This window comes from Penaeus chinensis, chromosome 33 (assembly GCF_019202785.1).
Source record: "Penaeus chinensis breed Huanghai No. 1 chromosome 33, ASM1920278v2, whole genome shotgun sequence".
NCBI classification, from domain to species: Eukaryota; Metazoa; Arthropoda; class Malacostraca; order Decapoda; family Penaeidae; genus Penaeus; species Penaeus chinensis.
Window position 1 is genome coordinate 14353166 of NC_061851.1, and position 12500 is coordinate 14365665.

General features: G+C 46.2%; 1 protein-coding gene and 1 long non-coding RNA gene across 2 annotated transcripts in view; both read left to right on the forward strand.

The window, feature by feature from the left end:
• The window catches only part of LOC125043193, a 34976-nt gene extending 30757 nt beyond the window's left edge, over positions 1-4219 (forward strand). The window contains exon 3 of the long non-coding RNA XR_007116399.1: positions 4107-4219. This is a non-coding gene — a long non-coding RNA (uncharacterized LOC125043193). The remainder of the gene's footprint in view (positions 1-4106) is intronic.
• LOC125043192 (carboxyl-terminal PDZ ligand of neuronal nitric oxide synthase protein-like) overlaps positions 1-12500 on the forward strand; it is a 306847-nt gene that overhangs the window by 212675 nt on the left and 81672 nt on the right. The gene's annotated exons all lie outside the window — the stretch shown is intronic.

Consider the following 12500-nt stretch of genomic DNA (forward strand, 5'->3'; position numbering starts at 1 on the left):
AAGGAACGGGAGAGCGGGAGGAAGAGGGAGAAGACAGGGAAGGGAAGAGAGGGAGGAAGAGAGGGAAGAGAAGAAACGGGAGAGCGGGAAGAAGATTGAACGGGAAAACGGGAAGAAGAGGAAGAGGGAGAGAGGAAGGAAGAGGAGTAAGAGAGGGGACAGGGAGAGAGGGAGGAAGAGGGAACGGGGGTGGGTATGTAGAAGAGGGGAAGATTGGAAGGGGGGGGGGGGGGTGGCACGTGAATTTGCAGTCAGTTTATGTACTTCGGATGAAAGAGAGCGACAGAGCTCATGAGCGCCCGATTTCCTTCGTTAATTTATACGACGGCGAGAGGCGGGGAGGTGATAGAGGGGAAGAAAAAGATGGGGAAGGACGGGGAGGGAGAGGAAAGGGTGTTGGAGGGGTAAGTGGTGATGGGGAAGAGTAAAGAAGATGAAAGATGGGGATGGTGGAGAGGGAGAGTACAGGCGAAAGGGGGAAGGGGAAGGGGCAGGAAGGGGGCGATGGAAAGGGGGAGGGCCTGACGAAGGGGCAGGGTGGCTGGGTGATAGCTAGCGTGCAAGGTAAGATAAGTAACGCCATGTTTTCCTAAGGGGCGATCAAAAGCGAGCGGAGCCGAAGGGGGGGGGGGGGGAGCAAATAGGCGGTTGATTGGTTGACGCCGCGACTCGTAGATCTGACGGGCTCGCCGAGGGAGATTTAAGCGTCGGGGGGGAGTGGGGTGTGGAAGGGAGAAGTGTGTGTGAGGGGCGTGTAGGTGGAGGTGTTGGGTAAAGGGATGTGGAAAGGGTAAGTGTGTGCGTGCGTGTGTGCGTGTATGTGTGTGTGCGTGTGCTTGTGTGCGTGCGTGCGTGCCTGTACATGTAAATGCACATGTTGAGCCGATGGTGCGTGCGTGAGCGAGGAAAGCAAGAGTGGGGCGTGGTCATGCCGTTGATGGATTACTTGTGAAACTGTATATTGACATATTCAAAATTCATCCAGCCTTACCCCCCTCCCCCCCCTGTTCAACACCAAAAAAGGAAATCAATAAAGAAGAAAAAAAAAATCCATAAATGAAACGACGCAACTCCATATCGAAGGGAACTACTAACAGACGAGCTAATGTCGGTGCCATCTTAATAATACTTGCTACTTTTCCATAATTAGCAAAGGGCCCATGCTTCAGGCAAGATAGTAATTGACGTCGTTATTTTCAGCCACCGAGCGTGCCACCTAAACGGGAGTTCGGGGTCGAGTGGGGGGATGAGGGCGAATGGGGGGGGGGGGAGTAGTTTAGGCTTGGGTTGCTTCTGTTGATGATTCTCTTTTTCTCTTGTTTCTTTTCTCTAATGCTCTCTCTCTCTCTCTCTCTCTCTCTCTCTCTCTCTCTCTCTCTCTCTCTCTCTCTCTCTCTCTCTCTCTCTCTCTCTCTCTCTCTCTCTCTCTCTCTCTCTTTCTCTTTCTCCCTCTCTTTCACACACACACACGCACACACACACACACACACACACACACACACACACACACACACACACACACACACACACACACACACACACACACACACACACACGCATCGTTTTATGTATCGGTTGAAGGGGTTTAGGTGAAATAGCGAGTCTGTCTGTCTCCTCCATTGCCACCTATCTCGATATCGTACCCCCCTATTACTTTCTTCTAATCTTTCACAGCTCCTCTCTTTCCCTCTAATCACCTCTTTTTTTTCTTTCTTTTCTTTTTTTACATTATTGCGTTCTTCTCTTCCCTTGCGTAGCGTTGGTCACGGTACCGCTGCCTCCGTGACAAACGAAGGTCGTCACGGGCGCTAACCATTCGGGCTTCGCGCTGCAGTTAACCCGGTTGATAATGCGGACATGGGCGTGGTTTATGGGCGAAAGAAGGGGGGCGGGGGAGGAGGGAGAGGTGGTGGGGGATGGGAGGTGGTGGGGGATGGGGAGGGAGAGGTGGTGGGGGACGGGAGGTGGTGGGGGATGGGGAGGGAGAGGTGGTGGGGGAAGGAAGATGGGGGATGGGGAGGGATGGGAGATGGGAGAAGGGAGGGGAAGGGGAGAGGGGAGAGGGATGGAAGGAAGAAAGGGGAGAGGGAAATGGTGGGGGATGGGGAGGGAGAGGTGAAGGATGGGGAGGAAGAGGTGGTGGGGGAAGGGAGATGGTGAGGGATGGGGAGGGAGAGGTGATGGGGAGGGATGGGAGATGGGAGAAGGGAGGGGAAGGGGAGAGGGGGGAGGGATGGAAGGAAGAAAGGGGAGAGGGAAATTTAGGGGGCAGGGAGTGGGGGATAAAAGAGAGAAGGATTATTTAGGTTATCACGGAGAAGGGGTGATAGGGAGTGGAGGTGGGAAAGAGAGGCAGAGGGGAGGGGGGGGGGTCTGGGGGGGGGAAACGGAGTGGGAAAAGGGGGAGGGGGAGAGTGAGGATTACGGGAAGTAGGTGAAGGGGGTGGGGGTTGGGGCACGAGACGACGTGGGAGGTAAAGTGGTAAGTTATTTGAATAAGCGCGATTTAATTAACGGCGACACGGAGAAGGGAAGGGAAGTTTTGATATGTATATGGTCTCACACACACGCACACGCGCGCACACACACACACACACACAGAGAGAGAGAGAGCACAGAGAGAGAGAGAGAGAGAGAGAGAGAGAGAGAGAGAGAGAGAGAGAGAGAGAGAGAGAGCGAGCAATCAAAGGCATGAGTCAGTCTTCGGGGTTTTCTTTTCTTTTTTCTTCTTTTTTTTTTTAGCTTGAAGAGGAAGAAAATGGAGAATATTCAAGACTTATTTTACGTTTAAAGTAACTGTAATTGCAATGGTTACAGGAAAGGGAAATTTTGATACCCAAAAGAGATTATGTCGTTTCTAGCCTTGGGATCTACCATTTGGGGGAGGGGAGAAGGGAGGGGAAGGAGGGGGCAGTTGCTTGCTTGCTCGAAATTTATTATTATGGATGCTTGCTTTCACTTTTGTTCGTATGTACTGGTTCTTATTCTTGTTCTTAATTATTAATGGTTTAAATTTCTTCAGATTATCCCTTTTCTTCTTTTTTGTTTCGTCCACACTTAATTTTAGTAATATTTTTTCCCGCGGGGCTCTGTTGTTGATTCGTTTACAAATATATATAACGTTTGTATATATAATACTTAAACATAGATTTTATGGGGGAAAAATCTGCCTCTTCCTGGCCTGAAATTACACGCCATTGCGGAAGCTACGACACTTGTTAAGTAAAACTATTAAACATTATCCATAAGGCTCAGTTTTTTTTCATACATGATTTTCTCATTTTAGAATCCTTTCCTCGGAGATTTCCTCAAAATGTCCTCGTCAATATATATATATTTTTTTCTTTCTTTCTTGTTATTACGATTTTCCATCCGGACCTAACACACGCTCGAGTTCCTGTGTTAATAGTAATGGCCCTGTTAGGTCGTTGGCGAAAATGAGCGCGTGTGCAGTGAATAAAGATCGTTAGATTTTTTTCTTCCTTCTTTTTTCATCCTTTTGACTTGGAATTCATGGGTGTATATATATGCCTGTCTCTGTTTGTCTGTCTGTCTGTCTGTCTCCCTGTCTCCCTCCCTCTCCCCCTCCCCCTCCCCCTCCCCCTCCCCCTCCCCCTCCCCCTCCCCCTCCCTCTGAGGCAGACAGACAGACACATGGCAGGCGAAGAACCAACCAGATTACCTCGCAAGGTCTCATTGGCAACGCAACGTCAAGAATAGCATAAACAAACGCTAAACCCTTATATAAAAACTAGTTAGACTTTTTTTTTTTTTTATACTTGTTCGTGTGTCTGTGAATGCAGTTTTGTATCTTCAGATTTGCCGCCAAACCATCGACGCACTTATGCAACAAGCTAAAAAACAGTCTGAATCAAAGGATTGTTGATTTTTTTTTTCTACATACAGTGTACAGTGTGCAAAGGACAACATTCCGTAATCCCGCTTTTTCTTGTTTATTGATAATGCATATATTTTCTTCGATGGAAATCCTCCTTCAAGGGCGTCCAGTCAAGCCATCATTAAAGATCTTGCGTTAGGAAAACCTTGACCTCATGTTAATTATCATTTTTTTCCTTGACTTAATATGATCTTCCTCTCTTTCGCAGGTAAGCGCGGGGCCCGTGTGCGCCAGAATGCGAGCCGGAATGAGCCGGTGAAGCCCCAGGGCGCGAAAGAGGGACTTCAGTGGAAATCGTTACGGGAGGTCATCGGCGTCCGGCTGCTTGTGTTTTCTCTGTCGCTGCTCGTTTGGCAGGGCGTGGGTTCTCTTTTATCTTTACACTCTTTGTCTGTCTTTGACTCCAAATAGATTTATCAAATAAAATCTCTCTCTCTCTCTTTCTCTCTCTCTCTCTCTCTATCTATCTATCTATCTATATATGTATATGTGTATGTATATATATATATATATATATATATATAGTGTGTATACGTGTGTGTGCGTGTATGTGTGCGTGTGCGTGTACGTGCGCATATGCACATACATACATATATCTCATATCTTGGTGTCTGTTATTCTGAAATATAAATTCCGCAGAGGGAGGGGGAGAGAATGGAAAGCGAGGGGGAGAGACAAGACTGACTTTTAAATCAGCTTTGGCTTAATTCATGTCAGTTCATTTGATTCACGTTTGATTTGACTGCATTAATTAACGAACGAGTCAATTATTCTGAATAAATGATTTCACTCATTTTGATGATTAATCGACTTCGTAATTCAGAACACATGTACATTTTTTTTTTTTTTTTTTAAAGGAGAAAAAATCCATTTGTTTCATAATATCAGCTACTCCTTATGTGCCAGACACGCTGTTATTTTTTATCCAATGTTGCCAAATCTTTGAATGGCAAATCCCAAGGTCAACCGCTTTTAGTAGTCGCTCCTAACGTCAGAAGAAGCGGTAGCAGAATTTAGTAGCCCCCTCACTCGCACATACCTCCATAGCAGTCTGGGTATCCTTAGCTTCCTGTAGCATTATTCAGCAGCAGTTTTATAGTTCTGCTAGAAAGCATGACCGGCCAGAAGGTCAATTATGTAAGGGTCTTATTACTCAGCAGTAGTTAAGAAGACCTCCTGCTTATAGGAATATCATTCAGCAGGAATTAAGGGTTCCTTGCTTATCCTAGCCTTATTAGCAGTGATTTGAGTCTTCTTTGCTAACTGTAATGTTAATCATTAATAGTTAAGACTTGTTTAAAGTACCATTACACCGCAGTTGTCAGACTTCGGTTGCCTTAAAGCATGCTGTAAATTGTGGGCCCAGTGCATGTCTGGCAAGGTTTCCGTATATTTTAACACATTTTTTAATATATGTTTAAGACAGTGAAAAATACGTTTACCCGTAAATCTATAAGAACAACAAAAAAAAAAAAATGAGTGTTGATAGATTTAGGCCTTATATTTTTAATGCTATTGTTACTGATATTTAATCTTTTATTTTATATCGGGGAACAGGCAGTCTTTAAAAAAAAAAAAAAAAAAAAATTGCAAGGCAGATATTGCAAAAGGAAATTGATATATCGGAAGCAAATATCGATCTACTCCCAGTTCGGAATGAAAAAGGAATGGCACTTGTAACTTTTAAATACTATTATGTAATTAATAATAGTTTATTTTGTTGAATTGTGCACTTGTTTCGTAATTATTTTGCAGTGGTTCTATTGGTCTAGGGAATAAGCAGATAATAGAGAACTTGATTGTCTGTCTGAAAAAAAAAATATATATGATTTAGTTGACTATAAACACAAACAGAATAAAATTACTATTATAGGTCTCACGATCCCAATAAACACACACACATGATCCTAGTAGTCATTCTGGAAATAGTCAGCCGATTCTTAGCCGCTACAAGAGTGCTTCGACGTCAGCAGAGTCAGCGTCAGTCGTTAGTAGTTTGAGGCTGTCGTCGGAAATCGAGTCTTGTTATTCGATCTCCTGGGTCGACTTACCTGCGTGTGAGTGTGTTCCTTTGTTTTCTCTTTGTGTGTGTGTGTGTGTGTGCGTGTTTGAGTTCGAGTTCGTTGTTAGGGAAATGCTAAGGATGTTAATAGTAATTTGTTATTATTTTTGTTGTTAACATTTTTATTATAATTTTATCATTATTATTTTTTTTTTTTTTTATGAATGAATATAGTAGCAATCGGAATAGTTGTATTTTCATTAACAATTCATTCCTCCACTGCCGCCACCATCACCACCATCACAACCACATCCCCCACCATCACCATCACCATTCTTACTCCTCATCCTCCACCACCATCATCATTACAAATCTCCGACACTATCATCACCATCATCACATTTCCCCGCCCGCTTCATCAGTGTCGGGAGCTCAGTGGGCGTATTAATCCAGCGGGCCAGCTTCCAGGGTAATGGAATTAGCACTAGATTTTCCATCCAATATGTTAATGAGAACGATTATTACCTTTTTGCTCTCTTTTTTTTATGGTTGATTAGCTTTGTGTTTTTTTATGGGATGTTATTCAGTGGGGGAGTGATGGTAGTGGTGTTGATGGTGGTAGTGGTGATGGTGGTAGTGGTGATGGTGGTGATGGTGGTGATGGTGATGGTGGTGGTGGTGATGAGGGGCAAAGGTAGGTGTGTGTGTGTGTGTGTGTGTGTGTATGTATGTATGTATGTGTGTGTGTGTGTGTGTGTGTGTGTGTGTGTATGTGTGTATGTGTGTATGTGTATGTGTCTGTCTGTATGTCTGTCTGTGTATGCCCTTGGAGATATTCTATACCGTGATGGTACCCTTGACTTCTATTTATATATACACATACCAGGCGCATAGGGAGTGGGGGCGGAAGGGGGAGGGAAGGAAGAAAGGTAAGGGAGAGGGGGTGGTTGTAAAGTTTGTTCCTGCAGAAGTTTGATTATGTTTCGTGATGGGCGTGGATGACAGGTGATCGAAAATAGGTGCAGGTGGAGAGAGAGTGGGAGAATGGGGGAAGGGAGATGGAAAGGAGGAGTGAAAAGGAAGAGAGGTGAAAGGGGGAGAGAGGGAGGAGGAGAGCGGATGAGAGGGAGAGAGGGAGGGAGAGGGAAAGAGGGCAAATGAAAGGGACAGGAAAGGAGAGAGAGGGAGGGAGGGGAAAAGATTATGAGAGGGAGATGAAGAAGGAGAGGCAGAGAGAGAGAGATTGACGAAATCTGTAAAGGAAGAAACAGGGGGAGGAAGTGTAAGAGAGGGGTGGATGTAGGAGCGGGAATAGAGGGAGTAGGGGGGGGGGGTAAAGGTGACATGTGTTTGCTTTTCGTTTCGATGATTGATTGTTGTCTTGTTTGTGGCGACACTTAGAGGTGATTGTTTACTGTACGATTCTTTTGCTAGCCCCATGCGAACACCCACGAATACCCACATGCAGTTGCGTATATATGTTTGTAATGTATATTTGCACACGCTTACATAGATAAAACACTCATTCATTCATCCATGCATTCATTCAGTCACTCATTAACACGCACGCGCGCGCACACACGCACACGCACTTTCATGCAAGCACACAAGCACAACCTGAGACCCACTCAACGCACCTGCAGTTTCCTCTTTTTATAACAAAAGCATATTCAAATTTCACGCGAGTCAGCTGGCCGGGATCAGAACGCACGTGATACAGCGGAGCGCAATGTGACACGCGGCATCGTCAGGCAAAAATGCATGACTGAGTGCGTGAGTAGCGCCCATGTTATTTCCTGGGGCACAAAGGGTTTGAGAGAGGAAAGGGTTGAACGCGCGGTAAATAATTTTTGCTTTATCTTTCTCGTGCCATATCAGTTATTTACTGTGTGTGTGTGTGTGTGTGTGTCATCAGAATGACAAAATAATGAGATAAAATTATATAAGGGATGTTTATTTTGATAGCAGCACTCAGGACAGAATTGATCTAATAATCATGAATAACGGTGAAGGTAAAGGTAAATAATATAATAGTCTCACCGTTTAAACAAAGACCCCGCTAGTTGTTTGTTTGTTTCACCCCTTTTTCGAATTATCAAATATCGAAGAGATTAGGCCAAAGAAGCTCAAACGTTATAAAGTCTTTGAGTGAAACACACATGGTTGAGCCCCTCCTTAGGTCCTTTCCCCTTCCCTCTTTTCACGATGCGATGAGTATGAGGCTCAGAACCCCTCTATCCCTTCTCCGAGTTATATATTAAGCCCAGAACCCCCTCCCTTCCCTGTCTGAGTTGTGTATTGGGCTCAGAACCTTTCCCTGAATTATGTATTAGGATCAGAGCCCTTCCCTGAATTATTTATTAGGCTCAGAACCCCTTCTCCCTCTCTTTCCACGATATATATTAGCCCCCCCCCCCCCCCCCCGTGGCGCACAGGACCTGCTAACGGTACTGTGTTACGGCTCCTTGGTGGAGGCGCACACAAGCCCCCTCTCTTCTTCCACGTCTCCCTTCTCTCTTCCTTCGTTCTTCCTTGTTTTCTCCATCCTTCCTTTGTCTTCCTCTTTTCGTTTTGTTCATTTTCTTCTTTTTTTTCTTCTTCTTCCCTTCTGTCTCTTTTTCTTCCCCCGTGGCAATGGGAATGGTGTCACGCCCGCGAGGAAGTCACGAGTCGGCGCCATATGTGTGTGGGCGTCCGCTGGCGATAGGAGGACCGATAGAAGTAGAGATAGGTTTCACAAGTGGAAGTTGTGGTAGTTTGGAGAAGTTATAGTTTAGGGGAACTTGTGGTAGTCTAGGGGAAGTTACGGTAGTCTGGGAGTAGTAGTCTGTGTTCGAGGGAGTTGGTCGGTTGGTTGGTAGCTCATGGTGCTGAAGGTAATGATGATAGACGTGGTGATAGTAATGAGTAGTTGTCCTTATCGCTGTCGTTATTTTGATATTGGAAAAAGGCAACGCGACGTAAAGCTCACGGTCGTGACGTCACCGCTGAATCGTGGACCATGGGAGCGAGCGGCGCGCGAAATGTCGGTCACGGAGTTAGGACGGCTTTTCGCGGCCCGCCCGACCCTGGCCGTGACCTTCCGTGATGCGTTGGAGCGGGTGTGCGGACGTCTCGACCCCCCACCATCACCCCACCTCGGGATGACCCCCGCGGTCCAGGTGGGTGACCCGCTTGGAAAGGTGAGCGCGGCGCTTCCGGTGACAGTTCCCTGGCCGACGCCAAGTATCGTTTTGTCTGTCAGTCTGTCTGTCAGCGGGTCGGGATCGACTTCTCTCTCTCCATCCATCCATCCATCCATCCATCCATCCATCCATCCATCCATCCATCCATCCATCCATCCATCCATCCATCCATCCATCCATCCATTCATCCTTCCCTTTCCTTTCCCTACCTCCCCCTCTCCCTCTCTATTTTCTCTCCCTGCAAATTACTGATAAATGGAAATCACTGTTTAATCCAATGCGACTAAATGAAGGATAAAGAATCATGAATGTATAGGCCTGACTAAATAAATTATGAATATAAAAAAAAAAATCCATACATATCTTTTGATAAAATAAGGGGCAATGCCGTCCATAGCCAAGATAAGTGTCATTATGGGCTGGCAGGTAATTAAGCATGATTAGAGGGAGAGGGCAAATTAGTGGAGGAAATTGCAGAATAATTATTGCACAGAATTAACAGCAAAAGTTGTAAGTTACCGATTTTTTTCCTACACACACACGGTGTTTAATGAAAAAAACGGAGCTAAATTGTTTTCCGCGTCTAATTCATCACTTTATTATATTAAGCTGTGTCTTTTTTCGTGGTTTTAGATTTGGAAAAGTGTGGACATGGACTATGAATGACAATTTTTTTTTTTTTTCATATATACTGAAGGTATATCTGGAGAATTATAATTTCTTATTATTATTTTATCTAATACACGTTATTAATATAGTTTTAGTTTTAAATTTCACACTTGTACTTCACGAAAAACTCATTAAAAATGTCTGGACATGGATCGATGTCATTACCATAATCCCTGGATGACACTCCGCTCTCCAGGAATTCGTCTACATTTAAATTCACTCGAGAATTCAGCGAATCCGACGCCCTTCCCCTCGCCCTTTCATCCCTTCAGTGGAGAGAGTCTTGGGGCGTGAGGCAGCAGCTGCGGCCGCCCATTTTACGTTCTTTTCCCGTCCACACTTACGGCCATATATATGCTCACACTTACGGACGTCTGGACTGGCGCTAACATTTACGCCCACACTTTGATCACTCTCGCGCCCGCACTTATTCCCGCCCCTACGCACGCACTTGCGCTCACTTTTATGCACACTTAAACACACACTTCCGCCCACACTTCCACTTGCACTCGCCATCGCCTTCCTTTTCAGGATGGGAGTTCAGTGACCTTTGTCGAGGTGGGAGTAGGATAGGTATTGTGGATAGGATATATAGGATATCAATAGCACATTGAGGATGGAAGGGGCGTTGGGAATAAGATTCTTGGGATGAATAGGATTTGAATAAGGGCTGTTAAAAGGGAAACTAATGGGATAGGTGGGATTTCAGTTGTAGATTTGTGGAGAGGAACGTAGGGAAGGGAAGGATAAAGTAGGATGGAAAGAAGCTGAACGTAGGATGAGTAAGATAAAAGAAAAATATTGAAAGAGCATATGAACGTAGGATGAGTGAGACAAAAAAAAGGATTAAAAGAGGAGCTGAACGTAGGATAGGTAGGATAAAATATGATTGAAAGAGGCTGAACGTAGGGTAAAAAAAAAAATAACGAAGCTGAACGTAGGATGGGTAAGATAAAAAAGGATTGAAAGAGGAGCTGAACGTAGGATAGGTAGGATGAAATATGATTGAAAGAGGCTGAACGTAGGATGGGTAGGATAAAAAAGGATTGAAAGAATGAGATTCCTTGGCGGGACTGACGTTCAGGGAGAGGTATCCGGGCCAGGCGGGAAAGCGGTGACTCGGCGGAGAGAAATGTTGACCTGCATGACGTGTTGGGCTCTTGTAGAATTTTGTTTTAATTTGTTTATTTTTCCTTTCGTTCTTTGGCTTTAGCTCTGCTTTTCGTTGGTTTTCGTTTCCTCTCTCTCTCTCTCCCCCTCTCCCCTCTCCCCCTCCCTCCCTCCCTCCCTCCCTCCCTCCCTCCCTCCCTCCCTCCCTCTCTCCCCCTCTCCCTCTCCCTCTCCCTCTCCCTCTCCCTCTCTCTCTCTCTCTCTCTCTCTCTCTCTCTCTCTCTCTCTCTCTCTCTCTCTCTCTCTCTCTCTCTCTCTCTCTCTCTCTCTCTCTCTCTCTCTCTCTCTCTCTCTCCTCTCTCTTTTTCCTCTCTCTTTTTCCTCTCTCCTCTCTCCTCTCGCCTCTCTCTCTCCTCTCTCTCTCCTCTCTCTCTCCTCTCTCTCTTCTCACCTCTCTCCTCTCTCCTCTCTTCTCTCCTCTCTCTCTTCTCTCCTCTCTTCTCTCCTCTCTTCTCTCTTCTCTCCTCTCTCTCTTCTCTCCTCTCTTCTCTCCTCTCTCTCTCCTCTCTCTTCTCACCTCTCTCTCTCCTCTCTCTCTCTCTCCCCTCTTCCTCCCTCTCCCTCCCCCTCTCCCTCTCTCTCTCTCTCCCCCCACCTCTCCCTCTCTCTCTCTCTCTCTCTCTCTCTCTCTCTCTCTCTCTCTCTCTCTCTCTCTCTCTCTCTCTCTCTCTCTCTCTCTCACTCACTCACTCTGTCGGGTTTATCAGCAGCACAAAGGGAGACTTGTGTGAAAAAGCAATTTACCTTAGGCCTAAGTGGGTTACAAAGGACTGTCTCATTTTAGGACCGAGAGAGGGAGAGAGGAAGGAGAGAAGGAATGAGGGGAGAGGCGTGGTTATGAAAAGTGGAATGGGTAGGGGAGGAAGAGGTGAAGGGAGGAGGGGATGGAATGGGGGAGGAGGGGAGAAGGGGAAGGGTTGAGAGAGGAAGACGGGAAGGGAGGAGGGGAAGAGGGGCAGGGACGAGGGCCAGACGTGTAGGGGAAGTCTGGGGAACGTTTAGGAGGATGGGGGGGGGGGGGTATAGGAGGGTAGATGAGCAAGAAAAGGGGAGAGATAAGAAGGTGAAGAGGTAGGAGAGGAGATGGAGAAGGAGAGGAGGAAATAGCGGTGGAGGGGTAGAGGGGAGAAAGAAGGGGAAAGGCAGAAAGTAGAAGTAGAAGAGGAGTTGGAGGGAAGGAGTAGAGGGAGAGAAGAATGAGGGAGGAGGAGAAGAGGGGAAGAAGAATAAGGGAGAAGGGTGAGAGGGTAAGAAGGGTGAGGGAGAGGGGGGAGAGGTTGCCACCCTCGCCACCCTAGCTCGCGTGACAAAGGAAGGGGCGACCCTCTGCGGTCGAGAGACGGCGAGTCCGCCTCCTATCGGGGTATATCGGGCGAGTCTCAGCGCAGGATCGGCTCCTCGTGTGCTTGGTAATGGAGTGGAAGGCGTTTCTGTTTGCAACACTGGCTTCTGGTTTCTTCTCCTCTTTCTCCTCTCCTTCTTTGGCGTCTTGTTCTTGCTCTTCTTCTTCCTGCTCTTCTTTTTCTTCTTATATTTTTTTATCTTTCTCTTTTTCTTCCTTTTCTTTTTCTTCTTG